This window comes from Oryctolagus cuniculus, chromosome 2, assembly GCF_964237555.1.
Source record: "Oryctolagus cuniculus chromosome 2, mOryCun1.1, whole genome shotgun sequence".
Lineage (NCBI taxonomy): Eukaryota > Metazoa > Chordata > Mammalia > Lagomorpha > Leporidae > Oryctolagus > Oryctolagus cuniculus.
In genome coordinates, this window is record NC_091433.1 from 59,914,554 (window position 1) to 59,934,250 (window position 19,697).

Here is a 19,697-nt window from a genome sequence, read left to right on the forward strand (position 1 = left end):
CTACGGTTCTATGGGAAATAAGAGCTAGTAAGTCTTCAGTTGGAGCCAGGCTCCAAGTTGCAAAACTACTTTCTGTTAAAAAGATGTAAACTTATTTTTTCTTTGTAAAATATCCAAGTATCTGACCTAAGCAATCACCACGATTTCTGGGTGAATTTATGATGAGGTATGTGTGACCAATGATGCTGTCAAGTCCTCTTTATTGGTGACTAGGAATTATTTGCCCTGAGAACATGTATGTAATGGGCTGTCCCTGCTTGGTTATATAAAAGGATGATGTTTCTTCCTGTCTTTGCCATCTTTTAATGGATTAACTGTGAAACACATTAAATTCTGATTTAATTATTATTCAATTACAAAATTGTTTCCTTTCTCATCTATCTTTGTGTAGAGGTTTTCTGAGTTGGAAGAAAATTTTGTTTTTAATTGTTTTTCTCCCATCATTTCATGCAGATTTTCCTTATGCTGGCTCCCAGATTTTATCTCTAGCCAAGACTTTTCTGAGTCACAGATTCTTTGTATTTTTTTCCCACTAGATTATATATTGTTGCCATGGCGCCTGACTGGACAGAATGTCCAGAAGTGAGCATATGCAACTTCAAAAAGACACAGCCAATCATATCCAGCCTAGCATGGAGGCTTCTCTTGAGGTCAGGCAAGCAGGGAAGGGGAAGGAGCAAGGTCTGAGTTCAGACCTCCAGGGCACTATACTTCACGGAGCTGGAAGCCCAGTCAGGTCCCTGATCGTGATACCTGCTGGGATCTCTCCAGGTCTTCTTTATCTGGGTTACTGCAGGGATGCTACCTTGAGCTTGCCCTAAAGTGCTGTAGGTGAGTTACAATTTAATGGAGATTTATTGGCTTCTGGGCTTTTCTTTTTCTTCAGATTTTTGACTCACTTTCTCTGTTGGGTCATTTTTTTTTAATATTGACAAACATCAATATTTTGTCCCATTTATTTTGTACTTATGTGTTTCCTTATCTGCTTATTGTCTTTTAATATTATCTTCTATTTGCAGTATATTTTATGTGTTGATTTTGTAATCAATAATCTTGTTAAATTCATTTATTAGTTGTATCTGTTTTAGACTATGGATTATCTCAATTTATTACTAATTACATTTATTGAAAGTTTTATGGCTTAGATGTTGATCTCTACACCTTAAACTTTCTTTTTGCTGTTTTATTTTCCTGACTTCTGCAGTAGGAAGTTGGAGATAGTAGATGCATCCTTGTCTAGCTTTATTCCCAAGGAAAAGCTTTCAATGACTCTTCAGTACTTATGTTGTTTGTTGTCAGTCCCTTTCTTTTTTGTAAACTTTTATTTAGTAAATATAAATTTCCAAAGTACGGTTTATGGATTACAATGGCTTTTTACCCCTCATAACTTCCCTCCCACCTGCAACCCCTCCCATCTCCCACTTCCTCTCCATTCCATTCACATCAAGATTCAGTTTCAATTATTTTTATATACAGAAGATCTATTTAGTATATATTAAGTAAAGATTTCAACAATTTGCACACACACAGAACATAAAGTATAAAATACTGTTTCAGTACTAGTTATAGCATTAATTCACACTGGACAACACATTAAGGACAGAGATCCTACATGAGGAGTAAGTACACAGTGACTCCTGTTTTTGACTTAACAATTTGACACTCTTGTTTATGATGTCAGTAATTCCCTAGGCTCTTGTCATGAGTTGCAAAGGATATGGAAGACTTTTGAGTTCGGCAAATCGGATCTTATTTAGACATCTTATTTAGACAAGGTCATAGCCAAAGTGGAAGTTCTCTCCTCCCTTCAGAGAAAGGTACCTCCTTCTTTGATGGCCCGTTTTTCTACTGGGATCTCACTTGCAGAGATCTTTCATTTAGGTCCTCGTTTTTTTTTTTTTTAAATTTTTTTGCCAGAGTGTCTTGGCATTCCATGACTAAAATACTCTCATGGGCTCTGCAGCCAGATCCGAATGCCTTAAGGACTGATTCTGAGGCCAGAGTGTTTTAGGACATCTGCCATTCTATGAGTCTGCTGTGTATCCTGCTTCCCATGTTGGATCGTTCTCTCCCTTTTTTATTCTATAAGTTAGTATTCTCAGACACTATTCTTGTTTATGTAATCCCTTTGACTCTTAGACCTATCAGTGTGATCAATTGTGAACTGAAATTGATCACTTGGACTAGTAAGATGGCATTGGTACATGCAACCTTGATGGGATTGTATTGGAACACCCTGGCCCATTTCCAACTCCAGCATTTGGGGAAAGTCCGATTGAGCATGTCCCAAATTGTACATCACCCTCTCTTATTCCCACTCTTATATTTAACAGGATTCACTTTTCAGTTAAATTTAAACACCTAAGAATAATTGTGTGTTGATTACAGAGTTCAACCATTAGTATTAACTAGAACAAAAAATACTAAACAGGATAAAGTGTTAAATTGTACATCAACCGTCAGGACAAGGGCTGATCAAGTCATTGTTTCTCATAGTGTCCCTTTCACTTCAATAGGCTTCGTTTTTGGTGCTTGGTTAGTTGTCACCAATCAGGGAGAACATATGATATTTGTCCCTTTGGGACTGGCTTAATTCACTCAGCATGATGTTTTCCAGATTCCTCCATTTTGTTGCAAATGACCAGGTTTCATTGTTTTTGACTGCTGTATTCTATAGAGTACATGTCCCATAATTTCTTTATCCAGTCTACTGTTGATGGGCATTTGGGTTGGTTCCAGGTCTTAGCTATTGTGAAATGTGCTGCAATAAACATTAACGTGCAGATAATTTTTTGTTTGCCAATTTAATTTCCTTTGGGTAAATTCCAAGGAGCAGGATGGCTGGGTTGTATGGTAGGGTTATATATTCAAGTTTCTGAGGCATCTCCAGACTGACTTCCATAGTGGTTTTATAGTTTGCATTCCCACCAACAGTTGGTTAGTGTCCCTTTTTCCCCACATCCTCAACAGCATCTGTTGATTGTAGATTTCTGAATGTGAGACATTCTAACTGGGGTGAGGTGAAACCTCATTGTGGTTTTGATTTGCATTTCCCTGATTGCTAGTGATCTTGAACATTTTTTCATGTGTCTGTTGGCCATTTGGATTTCCTCTTTTGAAAAATGTCTGTTGAGGTCCTTGGCCCATCTCTTTTTTTTTTTTTTTAAATTTTATTTAATGAATATAAATTTCCAAAGTACATCTATTTTTTAACTTTTATTTAATGAATATAGATTTCCAAAGTACAGCTTATGATTACAATGGCTTCCCCCCCATAACGTCCCTCCCACCCACAACCCTCCCCTTTCCCACTCCCTCTCCCCTTCCATTCACATCAAGATTAATTTTCAATTCTCTTTATATACAGAAGATCAGTTTAGCATACATTAAGTAAAGATTTCAACAGTTTGCTCTCACACAGAAACATAAAGTGAAAAATACTGTTTGAGTACTAGTTATAGCATTAAATCTCAATGTACAGCACACTAAGGACAGAGATCCTACATGAGGAGTAAGTGCACAGTGACTCCTGTTGTTGACTTAACAAATTGACACTCTTGTTTATAGCCTCAGTAATCACCCTAGGCTCTTGTCATGAGCTACCAAGGCGTTGGAAGCCCCCTGAGTTCAACAACTCTGATAATTTTTAGACAAGGTCATGGTCAAAGTGGAAGTTCTCTCCTCCCTTCAGAGAAAGGTACCTCCTTCTTTGATGACCCGTTCTTTCCACTGGGATCTCACTCACAGAGATCTTTCATTTAGGGTTTTTTTTTCCCCCCAGAGTGTGTTGGCTTTTCATGCCTGACATGCCTGAAATACTCTCATGGGCTTTTCAGCCGGATCCTCATGCCTTAAGGACTGATTCTGAGGCCAGAGTGCTGTTTAGGACATCTGCCATTCTATGGGTCTGCTGTGTATCTCACTTCCCATGTTGGATCATTCTCTCCCTTTTTTATTCTACCAGCTAGTATTTGCAGACACTATTCTTGTTTATGTGATCCCTTTGGTTCTTACTCCTATCATTATGATCAATTGTGAACTGAAATTGATCACTGGGACTAGTGAGATGGCATTGGTACATGCCACCTTGATGGGATTGAATTGGAATTCCCTGGTATGTTTCTAACTCTACCGTTTGAGGTAAGTCAGCTTGAGCATGTCCCGAATTGCACATCTCTTCCCTCTCTTATTCCCTCTCTTATATTTAACAGCGATCACTTTTCAGTTAAGTTTCAGCACTTAAGAAGAATTGTGTATTGATTACAGTATTCAACCAAAAGTATTAAGTAGAACAAAAAAAATACTAAGAGTGATTACATATTAAGTTGCTCATCAACAGTCAGGGTGAGGTCTGATCAAGTCACCGTTTCTCCTAGTGTTCATTTCACTTTAACAGGTTTCCTTTTTGGTGCTCAGTTAGTTGTCACCTATCAGGGAGAACAAGTGGTATTTAACTGAGCAGCAAAGGGGAAACTTGTTGAAATGAAATGGACACTATGAGAAACAGTGACTTGATCAGCTCTTGTCCTGATGGTTGATGTACAATGTAATACTTTATCCATTTTAGTATTTTTTTTTGTTCTAGTACCATTGGTTGAACTCTGTAATTAACACACAATTATTCTTAGGTGTTGAAATTTTAACTTAAAAGTGATCCCTGTTAGGAACTTGGAAAACATTATGCTGAGTGAAATAAGCCAATCCCAAAGGGACAAATACCACTTGTTCTTCCTCTCTTTTTTTATTGTATCAGGAAAATCTCTTATTTTCTAATCATGACCAATGTAATTCTAATTTAGATCTTCACTCTTTCACCCTTTCTGACCTACTAGTTAAATCTACTGTAATCTTGTGATAGAAACATTGGAACATTGCCAGCTTATCTTTTTTCCTTCCATTTTTGTCCTCCCTAAATAACTCTCCAACGTAACAGGACCAATTGTCTTAAAAATATAATATTCATTTTATTGCTCTTCTTAATGCTGCTTTCTATTTGTAAAACATATTGGAATGTAGGATAGTTTTATATTTTAATTGTTACATTTATATTGTCAACTCCATTCATTAATTCATAACAAAATTATTGGGAATGCACTGTGTGTCAGGAAGCCTACTGGTTTTACTTAAATGCAAAGTAATAAATATAATGCTAAGATACACAATTAGTTATTTTCTTTGTGAAGTCATTTGAAATAGAGTTGTTTACTACCTGCATTTGCAAGTGTAATCCTATAATGAAAGGTGATATACTGCATCCAATATGCACTTGTTTGTTAATCATTAATCACAGTTATGGCAGATGGGGCCAGGAAGATGCCCTTTACTAGACCACTTACTGTGTAATTAAATGTTCTTCTCTCTAAATACCACAAAAGTTTTTTTTTCCCTTTTAATGAGAATAATTGTTTCTTTATAGTATGTAGTCTATTGTTAAACATTCTGTGATATTTTCAGAAAGCACAAATATGAAAAAACTTGAAATTGAATCAGAAGTTTGAATCAGTCCATAAACAGAAAGATAAAAATTCATAGATTTGTTGATTCTAAGGTGACAGAGTTTATAAAATAATCGTTATATTACTGACTGGGTTAAAGTTTTTATTTTTTTAGTGTGATAAAGGGAAAACTGAATATTAGATGAAAAATGTACATATTGGTAAATGCCATTGTTTTTGAAATGTCTCATGCATTTATGTAATTGGTGCACCTATATATTGTACCTGCTATGCTCTAGGTACTGTTTCAGGCATCTCTAAAACCTGTGACATGTCATTGAACAGAATGTGTTATGTGTATTTTTCATTTCTTGGCATGGGGCGTATCTTCGTCTATTTTCTTTTGCTATAATAGATTGCCAATCTATAATAGATTGCCCTAGACTGTGAATTTTAAAGATAAAAGTTTATCTTTATTATTGTCCTAGAGGCTTGAGGCCCAAGATTGAAGAGTCAAATTGAGTAAGGGCCTTGTTGTACATCATATCATGGCAGAAAAGCAGAAGGGCAAGTGGGTACCTGCAGAGGACTCTGTTAAGAACCTGCTGTCACCGTGATCTGGTCCTGCCAGTGATATGAGTCCCTTGATTTAAACCATTCAAAGGTCCCATGACCTTTCAATGTTTTTATTTTGGGAAACATTTCAACATGAATCTTAGAGGTAACAAACCATCTTCAAATCAGCATGGATACAGGTATTTTAAAAATCATATTAATAAACTGTGGTATTATATTATGGAAACATGGGTAACAGAAAAAGTGGACAGAAAACACATTAGTAGGGTGACAGGTAGTGGTAGATAACAGGATTAAATAGGATTTCAGGTTAAGGTTCTTTACAGGAAGATTTTTTTTGAGAAACAAAGACAGGGAGAACTCATATCTGCTGGTTCACTCTCCAAATACAATGGCCAGGCTGGACCTGGTCAAAGCCGGGAGCTGGGAACTTCATTCAGGATTCCCACATGGGTTGCTCGGACTCAATTACTTGAGCCATCACTGCTGCCTCCAGGATCTACATTAGCAGGGATTCTGGAATCAGGTATAAAGCTGGGACTGAAACCCAGGTAGTCTGATATAAGATGTGAGCAGTATTCACAGCACCTTCACTGGTAGCCCAAGCACCAGCTGCTATCGTATGGAATATCTGGGAAAGAGTGTCCTCAGCAGAGGGACTCGGTAGAGTGAAGCCGTACAGCGGGAGCCAGATCAATATGTTAGAAGTATGGCATGGGAACTGATCAGCAGTGTGTTAGATGTACTCCTGAATCAGAGTGAACAGGGAAGTGTCACAGGAGGAAATAGGATGTGCAAGTAGTAGCAGGGAAACAGATTTCTTATGAATTTACCTTTCACTATTTCTTTGTATAGACTTTGCTCCTTGGAGTGAATAAAATAGGGACCCATTACCTAGTTTTCAGCAGAAAAATACATGATCTGAGTTACATATGAATGATCATTTAAGATGCAGCATTGGCTATATGGACAAACAGAAGAAGCAAGACTATATGCTAGGGCTTGTGATAAAAAGGATAGACAGAATACTGTTAGTGAACTTCATGAGCATAATTGACTAGTAGACATATTATGAAGATCAAAACTGCTTTGCCCTTACACCAAGATTATATTGAAACAGGAAGACTCCCAAGATTTTGGTTTATATAACTGGAAGATTCAAGTTGCTTTCTATTAAGGTGAGGAGTTACAGATAGTATAAACTTTGTTTCATTTCATTTTAGTGGGGAAGGGATTAGTTCTGTTCAGCATGTCTTGTATTAAAGTACCTGGTGGATATTTATCCAAATGGCAAAGACAGATAGGAAGATGCTGACACAAGTCTTGAACTTGAGAGAAAGGTCTGGGTAAGAGATGTAAATTTCATCTGAGATTTTCGTTTAAGTGAGTTTAGATACAAAAGAAGAGCCATGAGGAACTCCAGTATATAGAGGTAACGTAAAAAGTTCATGGACAATTGAATTAAAAGATTAATTTATCTTGGTTGCAAAAACTTTTTAAAACTTATGGATTGTTTTTTCATGATACACGTTTTCATGAACTTTTTGAAGTGTCATTGTTTAGAGTTTTGTATAAAAGAAGACAAATAACAAAGAAAGTTGTAAAGAAATAAGGCGGGAAAGTTAATGTGCTCTGAATACTTTTTGATGTACTCAGCAACATGCTTCTGCATTGACAAATACGAAGGTAAGATGGTTCAGAGTGTATCAGACTGATGGAGTGAAGAGCACATTGGCTTCACGGGCTTGTGACCGGTGCAGTAACCCAGGGCTTCACACTCAAACATTCAAAAGCATCCTTGGCCAGGTTTAATGCTCTGTTGTCAGCATCTTGGAATTCTTAATAGTTGTTAAGATGCCCCCACCATTTTAAATTTTATACTATAATTCCTATGGGTTGAGATTCCTATGGGTTGATATATTTGGTGCAAAGAATTGTGTGGTAAATATTTTATTATGTTTTTAGATTATATTTGAAGTATCTAATATATAATACAGGAAATATTTATTTATAGATATTTAAAAAGCAACCGTTTTATTTCTAATTAAATTCACCCTTCTCCCTGCTATCTTCTACACTCAAAGTTTCATTTCCTTTCCAAAGAATAAGTAAATTCTTGGTTGCTGAAAGACTTTAAGTTGTATGCTTAGCTCAGCTAATAGCTTTCTGGGTGTAGATATGTCTGATTTGATAACTGCATGGTTAAAATTCTGCTTCTCATTTACAAGTATTTGTGGACTTGAAAAAATTACACAACATTTTTTGTTTCATCAACTTCATCCAAATGATAGAATTTATTTGTTTCTTCAAAGACCATAAAAATAAATTTAAACTCCTGGTACAAGTGAAGTATTCACCTAAGTTGTAATAACTATGACTAGGTATTATTATGGTATTATTATGATGTCTTAAAGAAAAGTAATTTTTCTATGTCTTCATTTTTCTCCTTCAAAGCTAAAAAAATCTATATGTATACCTTAACTTTGGGATTTTAAAGGATGATACACAATTTTACCATATAGCCAAATAAATTACATTTGAACAGGTCATAAATGAACAATATGTAAAATAAAATGGTACAAAGAGTTGTATTGTGAAAGATCCTGTCCACTAGCTTCCCATTGTCCCTCTAAGTTTTAACCACTTAGTGTGTTCTGTATATCCGTCAAAATTCTTTGTGTATTTGCAAATAGTAGAATATAAAATACACTCCAGTTCACCTTGATTCTTTTCCTGACCTTGGTAGTTCATTTTTGATATTATACCAATACCAGGGCAAGTGTTGTAGTGCACTGGGTTAGGCTGCTGATTGTATGGGATATCCTCATCCCATACAAGAATGTCTGGGTTCAAGTCCCAGCTATTCTGCTGCTTTTTTTTTCATTTCTTTTATATATTTTGTTAGTATGAAGAACAGATTTCGTGTGTTTCAAAGGTACAGTTCTAAGAAGATAACCATACTTTCCTCCTTCCCCTTGTCCTTTGCTCAGACACCCTCCTTCCTTCCATCCAGCTTCATGCTAATGCATCTGGGAGTGAATGAATTATATCCCAGTGGTCTGATTCCTACCATCCACTTGGGAAATCTAGATGGAGTTCAGGGCTCCTGGTTTGTCCTGTTCATCCTTGGATGTTGCAGGCATTTAAAAGTAAACCAGGGGATGTAAGATCTCTGTCTCTGTCTCTGTCAATCTGCCTTTCAAGTAGATTAAAATAAACAATAAAAGAGTATTATACCATTATCAATATATAGACAGATGCCTAGATTTTCTTTAAATGGAGAATCTGTCTCAAGGTGACCGCTAAGAAACAGAAGTCACAGGCAAATACTATAGTGGCTAATCAAAGTCACTATAAAATGCTCATCAAGAATGAGTAAGAGATGTCAAACAATAATTGAATTCTCTAAAGAGCTCACAAGAAGATCCTGATGATTAACAATAAATACCTGCCAGGTGTAAATATGATGGCTCCAGTTTATCAAATAAAAACATTGATTGCCTTCTCTTCTTTCATACATGATTTGGTCTTGGAGAGGCCAAAGTTTGTGGACAGAAATTTGTAAATGGCATAAGAATAAGACAACCACAAAAGCAGCAAAAAGAAGTCTCCATCTTCAAAGAGCGTAGCAGTTGCTATGGTTTGCATATGTTTACCAAAGTTCATGTTCTGGCACCTTAATTCCTAATGCAATAGTGTTGAGAAGGTGGGGCTTCTGAGCGGTGATTAGGTTGTGAGGGTTCTCCTCTCATGTTTGAATTAATGCCATTCTCGCCAGAGTGTGTTATCACATGAGTGGGTCCCCCATCATGAGAGTCAATTTGTGGTGAGGAGTTTGGTTTTCTCTCCTGGTGTCCACTCTTGCTCCTGAACCATGGAGTAATATAGTAAGAAGGTGCTCACCAGGTGTGGAATGCCGGGCCTTGGCATTCCCAGCCTCTAGAACTGTGAAAAATAAATTAATTTTCTTTATAATAGTCACTGGTATACTGTTATAGAAACGTAAAAAAGACTAAGGCAACTAAGCTCTGAGAAGAGAGAATCATCATAAGCTTAAAGAAAAAAAAAAAGAAAGTTTAACAATCAAAGTTTAGCTATTTTTACTTGGTTGAATTATGCCCCCCCCATAAGAATCACACATTAAAGTCCTAACACCCAGTAGCTGAGAATGAGATTGTATTCAGAAATAGGGCTTTTAAAATGTAATCAAGGTCAAATTAAGTCATTGGAGTGGGTCCTAACCCAAGGAGACTGGAGCCCTTACAAGAAGAGGTGGTTAGGGCACAGATAGGCATAAGGGAGAAGGACCATGAAGCAAAAAGAGAAGACTGCCAGAGGAAGACATTTAGCCTAGTAGTTCATATGCTAGTTAGGATTTCTGTGTCCCACATCAGAGTACTGGACTTCAATATCTAGATTCAGCCCTTGACTCTAGCTTCCTGCTAATGCAGACCCTAAGAGGCAGGGATGATAGCTGACAAAATTAGGATCCTGTCACCTGTTTGGGAAATCCAGATTAGATGCATGGTTCCTGGCTCTGGCCTCAGCCCAGCCCTGACCATTGAGCATTTGGGAAGTGAACCAATGGATGGGAGCTCACTCACTCTCTGCCTCTCAAAGAAATAATGAGAGAGAGAAAGAGAAAGAAAGAGAGAGAGACAGAGAGAGAGAGAGAGATCTGCAAGTTAAGGAATGAGGCCCCAGGAGAAATCAGACCTGCCAGCATGTTAATTTTACACTTTGAGCCTCCAGAACTGTGAGGAAATACATTTTTATCATTTGAACAACTCATCTGTGGTATTATGTTATGGCAGCCTAGGCAAAGTAATATGGTTACTGTAGTAGAAAACATATATTGATAACTAACCCAAGGATAGGTTTTATTTAAAGTGATGAGAAAATTACTGGGATTGTTTAATTTCATCCAAAGTCAAGGGAAAGAACTACTCCCAGATATACATTTAAATGGAGAAAAAGATGCTCAAAAGTTGTATCTTATAAATCATAGCTGTCGCTCCCCCTCTTCGTGGAGGAACGACACAGGACCCTGCGCTGTTCTCTCGTCTGCTCGGCCCTCCCCGGGTTTGCTGCTGGTTCTTCCCGGGTTGGCTACTATCCCTTCCACCTCCGTGGAAGGGCAGTTCCCCCTGGCCACATTCCCCACTTCCGCAGGGGAGCGGCACACCGCCGGCCGGCTCTTCTCGGGGGCTGCACAGGTGTTCCTTCAGCTAGATGTTCCCCTTAGATGTTCCCCATAGATGTTCCTGGTGCATGCCGTCTCTCTCCTCCTTTATAGTCCTCCTCCGCCAATCCTAACTGGGCTGCCCACACGCCGAGTACGCTGCTCTCCTCCAATCAGGAGCAAGTCCTACAGTTTATTAGCTGAACTGGAGGCAGCTGTGCGGAAGCTGTTTACTTCTCTCCCAGCGCCATATTGTGGGAGAGCAGATGCATAGAATAAGTCTTAATTCCAGTAACTCAGTCCAGTCCGGGCTGCTCCCCACAATAGCTATTCAAAACATACCTGACATACAGATTTACTTTGGGATGACTGAAAATTTTATAATATAGGCTTCCAAGATGCGATATAGATTGCCATTATTTTAAACAATCTTTATATGTCTCAGTGATATGAGAAATGTTTTTTACTGAGAAACAAGAATTAGGCCTAGTGGTTAAGACACCCATGTCTCTTATCATAATGTGTAATTTCAATACCCAGCTCTCGACAGGAGATGGAAGCTCTGTCCTTCTGTCTTTCTCTCTTGTCTCTCAAATAAATAAGTAGAAATTTTAAAAAGATATTCGTGTGTATTCTTACTGATTTTAAATTTATTTTTTACAAATTAGTATTTATAAATGGAGTCTGATAGATTTTTATTTAACAAATATTATTTATTTTCATTTTATCTGAAATGTAGAGAGAAAGAGACAGAGAGGTCTTCCATGTATTGGTGCACTCTTCAAATGTCTGCAATACTCAGGGTGGACCAGACTCGAGTCAGGAGCCAGGAAATATATCCGAGTATCTCATGTGGGTGGTAGGGAATTCATGTACATAAGACATCATCTGCTGTGTTTCCATGGTGTCCATTACAGGAAGCTGGATTGGAATTGGGGAAAGAAATGAATGTTGCCAAGATAGAAGTCTAGTTGTTTCGGCCATGTCATTTGAAATAGGTGGAAATATTCTCAATTGGAAACAATGATGCTCTACTTGGTACAACTTTGTCCTTCCAAAGTGTCCCTGAAACACCACCTTAGAAACATTAAAAACTGAGACCCACTGTTTTACAAAGAGAAATTGATCTTAAAGTGGAATATCAGGCACTGAGGGGCACAGGACAAAGGCTTTCATTAAGCATGCTATTGAGACATATAGGGATAGATGCAGAATATGGCCTAGATCCATGTTAAGATTGCATATGATTTGAACTTATCCCCAAAGGTTCTTGTACTGGAAGTTGGTCTCCCATGTCCCATTGTTGAGAGGTGGTTCAACTTTTAAATGTTGGGGGCTAGTGGGAGTAAATTAGGTCACTGGGGCATCACCCCAGGAGGAGATTAATGCAATTCTTTTGTGATGTGAATTAGTTCCCCACAGAATGGATTGTTACACAAAAAGCAAGCCTGGCCCCAAGTCTCTCTGGTGTCCTGGCTCGCTATGGTGTCTCTCTTGCATACACCCCTGTCATGATGCCATCTATAGTATTGTGATGCAACTAAGGAGGTTCTCACCAGGATCCCAGCACCATGCACCTGAATTTTGAGAATTGTAAGCTAAATAAAATTTCTCCTCTTTATAAAATACAAAGCCTCATATATTTTGTTAAAAGAAAATTGACTAATAAAATACCCCATTTAAGGCTGAAGCACTGATTCTCCCAGTTTTGAATGACATTGTCATGTGAGAGCTCAGAGTTGACTACTGCTAAAAGTTGTCCCTGGCTAAAGAGCGCTTCCTTGCCCAGGAGCTAATATTGCTCACTTTGTCACACATGAATACGTAGTACTCAGTTGAAGACAGCTCTAAAAGGCCATGTCAGCCATGAGGCTTCTGTTGAAATCTATACTGTTTACCCATCCTACCCAGTCTTTCATCTATCCTTTTCTGATAAACATTGTTTCTGGAAGCACTGCCTAGTGAACCACTCATGTTCCATCTCTCTGATTCACTTTCCCAGGGAAACGACCCATGGCAGTGTCCCACACATTGAGAAAAAGATCATATACTTTTTGTTGATCCCAAGTGCTTGGTCCCAATTGACATTATATTAAAATATCATTTGGCAGATAGATTGCAATATATTAAATGTAAGGTTGTAGAAAGGATATGATATTATCAGCAGTGACTGTGAACTTGACCTAGTAGAGAAACTTAGAGGATGGAAAGCAGGCATCATTGTATCCACTAAATCCAGTAGTATGATTTCTGTTGCAGAAATAGGTCAGTAATTTAGCTATCTGAAGTGGACACTCCACCATTAGGGGAAGAGATTAGTAACTAATTTCTCAAAGACCTTCTTTAGCACATTACCTCTCAAGGTCATGATCCAATTCATGCCTTAAACTAGAAAAATGCTATGTCTCAATGTCAGTACTTTCAAGTTTATAATTTGAAGGGCTAAATCACGTTGTTCAGAGATATTTAGTCTGTGGTAACTTTCTATCTTAAATATTATCATCATTGTTCTTGAAAGAAATGTATTTCTTTTTATTTTATATTTTGAAATAAAATTCTAGGGTTTTTTCCACTTCAGGCTCATTTTCTTTGATATTCTCCAAACATTAAATAACACAAAAATGCCAAAAAGGAAGCAAAAAAATATAAAAGAACAATTGAGCACAAAGGGACTATTTGTAGTATTACGAGGAAATTTAACCCATGGTAAATAAATTACTTAAATGAGAATTTTAATTTAGAGATATATGAATTAAAATGTTAACTAAATATAAAGATAAAAATTAATAAGGAAATATATTCTGATGTATTTCTTGGTTTCAGTTAATGTGTGTAATGGTGTAAAAATAAAAAAACACATCATAGAAGACTTGCATCAATAGAAAACAGACCACATGAGCCATGTGTACTGATGAAGTTAAAATAGTATAAAGTTAAAATACATGATTAAAACATGTATAAGTTATATATGTATGCCAGTGACACTGTGTGTACTTTATATAACTTTCTAACCAAGAATATCTTTGGTAATAAGGAAATAAAACACTAATGTGATACTTGACATTATAAAAATCATACAATATGTTACAATAGGTGATTCAAGGATCTAAAATTACATTAAACTTTTTGTGTGTACCATTAAATAAGTTGTTTAACAATATCTTAGTCCATTGACAAAGTTCATTTTATAATAAATCCTTTTAGAAGAAAGAATTATGTTACCCAGAAGTTCTTAGTCTTCCTATGACCATGACAGTTGTTATTCTATGTCAGAGAAGGATTAAAAATGAATGAAACCCAGGATGGTCCATATCTGTGAGGAATGCTGGGCAGGAATCCAAAATTCAGACTCTCTTAACACAGTTGTGTAAAGCTATTTCTGAGATTTATCTTTTTTGGATCCTTTATGATATATGTCTCCAAAAAGAGATGTAGCACCAAAAAGGTTACTCAATTATTTTTAAATTTATTTTACTGCCATGAAATGTTCTCAGGTCTGAAGAGCTAAAGACTAGTTAACATCTGTCCTTTGGGATGGGGAATCCAGGAATGTCCTCGAGAGAATGTAGGATAGGAATGAGTGGTGGCCAGAGGAGATAGACATGAGGGAGCCACAAAGAGAAATGTGTCCTGGTCCATAATTTGCTGCTGGTAAACTCTGTGTGTGTTTTCACCAAATGATGAGTTGTTTTTTTTTTGTTTTTTTTTGTTTTTTTTTTTTTTTTTTGTTAGTGTTGTTATTGGCTCTTTGGAAAAAAATCACATGTTATCTCTTTGTCAATACTGGGAATATCGGCATTATGTTTCATATGTTCATTGACAATTTAAAGATAAAAAAATTGGTGTTATTTTAAAACAAGACAAAATGATATAAGCCAAAGAGGGAAATATTTTGTTATTGTGAATGTAGAGAAGATATTTCTATTTAGGGAGTGATTGCAAGTTGAGGATCAGCGTCCATAAACTAGGAACATATCAGATAATCTCTTGAGTGCCTGGATTTTCTTCTTGACATGGCTGTTATAACAACCTGATGAAAAGCTGGTGAAGACTGGAGGCTTTCAAGTTTAGTCTCTCCCTTGGACTCTTGGCTTAAGCCAAACAGATATCACTTAAATGACTTCTGTTTCTGGGCTCTCTCTTTAGTTGCACTGATTTGTATGCCTATCCTTGTATCAGTATCAGTAACTGTTTTGGTTAGTCTGGTAGTGTAAGTTCTTCAACTTTGTTTTTCCTTTTTCAAAATGTGGCAATTCCACATACATTTTAGGAAGAACTATCTAACCAAAAAGGAATGCTTGAATGTGATTTGAAGAAATTGAATTTGTTAGTCAATTTAGTGAAAATAATATCTTAACAATATTAAATCCGGCCATAGATATTTTGTTTCTCCTCAATCACATTCTATAACTTATACGGTGTAGATCTTATAGCTATTTAGTTAAATTGATTCTTGAGTACTTAATATTTTCTTGTCATTATTAATTTGTCTTATTAAAAATTATTACTGCTCATATACAAAAATAAAATTAATTTATAGTTAATTTAAATATTTATCAAAACTTTAATTTTTAGTTCTAGTACATTTTCATTAGGGATACTGTTCACATGGTATTACTTCTGCAAGTGTGCAGGATGTAATATCTACAGAAGTCTGGCTTCTTCCACCTAGATTTCAAAGTATATATCAAAATGTCAGGTGGTCCAAACAGAAAGTTATTGCGAGAATGGGCAATGAAGGAGTGGAAATTAGGATTGGAGTTGCCACAGAGTTCAGACCAGAGCAATGCAATGCCTTGGGGAGCCATGAGTGTGAAACCACTATTGCGGCAAAAGGACTGTACAAATACCAGGATGCAACGCCATTTGGGATTAGCCCAGAAAACTCATGATGGTTGAGTTGCTGGAGACCTTGGGAAACAAACCCCCATACCACGGTGCACAGAATGTGAGACACAAAGTCAAAGGAGAAGGCTTTGGAGCTAAAATACTGAAATGGTCTTTTTGTGTGGGGGTTGGCACTACTGGGAAGGCTATTACTACCTTTTTCCTGCCCATTTCTCCATTTTGGAGGGCATCTCTATCCAATGTCTGTCCTACCATTGTATTTTTTTTTTTTTTATGTTTCCAGGGGTCTGACAGAAATTTTCAGTGCAGAAGTGAAAAGAAAAAAACACGAAACCAAAACAGCAAAGACTCCATGGGACAAGGGTAGAGAAGCCAGGAAGCCAGAGGCACTGTTGCAGCCAGCTGCAGGCTGTGAGCCGCCTACAGCACCAAGGTAGGAAGAAGTCGATGTGTGTCCTGCCACATGCAGTTTTAGCTGATAGGGAATTCCATTTGCCCACCAACTTTTACTTCTCCCTGGAGAGCTGACTGGGGTCTAAGCAACTACCATTGTGTTTTGGAAGTACCTTGTTTTGATTCCATACATTCATTCCTGGAGTGATTCTCCCTTCCGTTCCAGGATCAATCATGTTTTGAGTTTCACCCATATCTGATTCAGATGAGACTCTGGACTTAGATTTTTGAGTTGAAGTTCTGTGGTCTTATACTTCTGAAGCATCTGAGATGGTTTGTTGATTTTTCAGCTTGTTCAGGTTTTTACTTGTTTGTTAGATTGAGGTGGTAATTACCAAGCTCCTTACATGCTGAACAATATAGTGTAAGTCAGCTGATCTGGCAAAATTTAACAGAAGTGTCACTACAAATATTCAACTGAGAATATCTATGATCTTTTTTATTGTGAATCACCGAAAGAATCTGCCAAACTTATAACACATTGATATTAGTAGCCTTTCCCCCAAACAAACAAACAAACAAAAAAACTAAAACATTCTATCAGGGGTTTGTAACACTCAAAGGAATGGCATTAAACATTGAATTTGAAAATGTTGAATAAGGTTCTATATCTCTGATATGTAATGACATCGATGACATTGAAAATGTTATAGATACCAATATAATCAAAATTAAATGTAGGCTTTTCTACTTCATTAAACATATTATATAAAGGAAATTGTATTTTGTATGAATTGATATTTACTCATTCATTTAAAAATGAGTTCTTTTCAATAATGACTCAAAAATGAAAAATCAGTAATAATATTCAACTTTAGCTTGATATGAAATTTCTTGTTTAAGACAACCTAAAGTATTAACTTCAAATTGATTGGTCAGAGTAAAGGACCCAGAAAATATTTTTTTATGAATTATTTTTATTTCTATTAACTTGCAAGGCAGAATGACAGAGAGGTAGAGACGACGATAGAAAGAGATCTTCCATATGTTGATTTACTTCCCAAATGGGTGCAATGACAGGAGTTGGGTCAGGCAGAAACCAACAGCTAGGAACACCAGCCTGGTCTCCCACATGGACAATCATTCACTGCTCCCCTTGCACATTAGCAGGGAGCTACATCAGCAGTGGTGCAGCTGGAACTAGAATAGGTACTCAGTTATGGGATGTCAGTGAATAGGCCACAGCTTAACCCAGTGTATCACAATGCTGGTCCCAAGGAAAATGTTAATATCAATCATAATTTAATATAAAAGGAAGCTGGGCAGCTTGAGCTAGTGCTCAGATATTTTTAAAAGCAATCAGCCAGATACAGGAAAAGTCATCCTAGAATGAAATATGGTAGATGACAGAGTCTAGATCATTTAATTCTATTTCATTTTGAAAGACTGTATCCTAAGTTCAGAGAGATTTAGACTGAGATACCTATTCAATTATAGAATACATTTATATCCTTTACAATTGTTGCCTATATACTGTTTTATTTACTTCAATAGATTGTCTTGGTAAATGGATTAGAATGAATTTTATATGAAATGGAATATTCTGTAAGAACCATTTCACATTTTTTAGAGATGAATCTTGACTATCAAGATTTTTAACCACCATTTACCTATATACCTATAAATGTAAAACTATTGAATGTGATCCCATCAGAATTTGAAATTATCTCTAAAGAAGACCTATTATCTTTACAGGATACTGTTTATTAGGAAAATAATTTGAAATGGGTGAAAGTAGGGAATTGATTTATTTTTATTTCTTTGTTTTAGTAAGGAAAAGTATTACAGAATTTAAAATCAAATGCTACAGATTCAATTACCAACAATGAGACATTTTCACATGTATAAATTTCAAAAATCAATTATTTTATGTGCATTGTATTTCCATGCTGATGTATCATATTTGTTAATAAAATATGGTCATTGTTTGTCATATACAAACAAATATTCCATATATTACCCTAGAGAAAAACCATTTAGAAATAAATAAACTGTATCTAAGGAGATATGTAATTTAGCAAAAATAGCCACCCAAGTTCAGTGAGATATCTTTTGGGGAAAGGAAATAGGATATGAACAAATATTCTAAAGGGAGTTAATTTGAAAATAAATTAAACATTTTTCATGATAGGCACAGCTTAGAGAGAAATCAAATATTTGTGAATATCACCCAGCAGAGATTAAACACATAAAGAACACCCAAATGACATTTAAATGAATGTGATTTCTTTTGTAGTAGTCCATTTGTAAGTTTTTAAAAATATAGTCCATTAAAAATTTCATTGGTCTTTTTTTACTAATGCTGAAACATTTTTATATTTTTAAGTTTTATTTAATGAATATAAATTTCCAAAGTACAGCTTATGGATTACAATGGCTTCCCTCCCCCATAACATCCCTCCCACCCGCAACCCTCCCATCTCCCTCTCTCTCTCCCATTCCATTCACATCAAGATTCATTTTCAATTCTCTTTATATACAGAAGATCAGTTTTGTATATATCAAGTAAAGATTTCAACAGTTTGCACCCACACAGAAACACAAAGTGTAAAATACTGTTTGAGTACTAGTTATAGCATTAATTCACATTGGACAACACATTAAGGACAGAGATCCTACATGAGGCATGGTAAATCTCTCTCTCTCTCTCTCTTTTTTTAATTCAGAAAGGAAGTAATTCCACACAGCTGAGCGGAATTGAAGGCACTCAGTGTCTGATCTCTGGCTCCTGTGGGTATAATATTCATCTGCTCTGTCCCAAGGACCACACAAAGGATCTGTGCTGTCATCAGTGTAAGCTCAAATTCCCCTGCTGTCTCCTACCGGGTTGTCAAGGTTACCAAGTTTGTAATGTCTCGGGAGATTACTCACATGAACTCCATGAGTTCTCTCACACAGCGTTTGTTTTTTTTTTTTTTTTCTTTTTTTTTTTTTTTCCCCTCACAGTCTCAGTTCATTAGCTCCACACAGTAACTGTTCTTTCACCCACCCCCACCCCCAAGAGTCAGGTTTCTCTGCACATATGTAAAAGCTGTGCCTGTCACCATCAGCCAAGCAGAAAAAAACATTTTTATATTTTTAACATTTTAAAATCTAATTATTTTCTTCCATTTTCATAATATTTTTCTAAAGCTATTGTTCAATTAGTCTTTTGAACTTTATTTTTGTTAGCATCATTTTTTGTTTAATGATAAAGGCATATT

General features: G+C 36.4%; 1 long non-coding RNA gene across 1 annotated transcript; it reads left to right on the forward strand.

Moving 5' to 3' along the window:
- The first annotated feature begins 660 nt into the window (after positions 1-660).
- LOC138848791 (uncharacterized) lies at positions 661-19,379 on the forward strand. The gene is made up of 3 exons (XR_011386867.1): positions 661-831; positions 16,325-16,474; positions 19,161-19,379. It is a non-coding gene; the product is annotated as an uncharacterized lncRNA (long non-coding RNA).
- Positions 19,380-19,697: the final 318 nt, after the last annotated feature.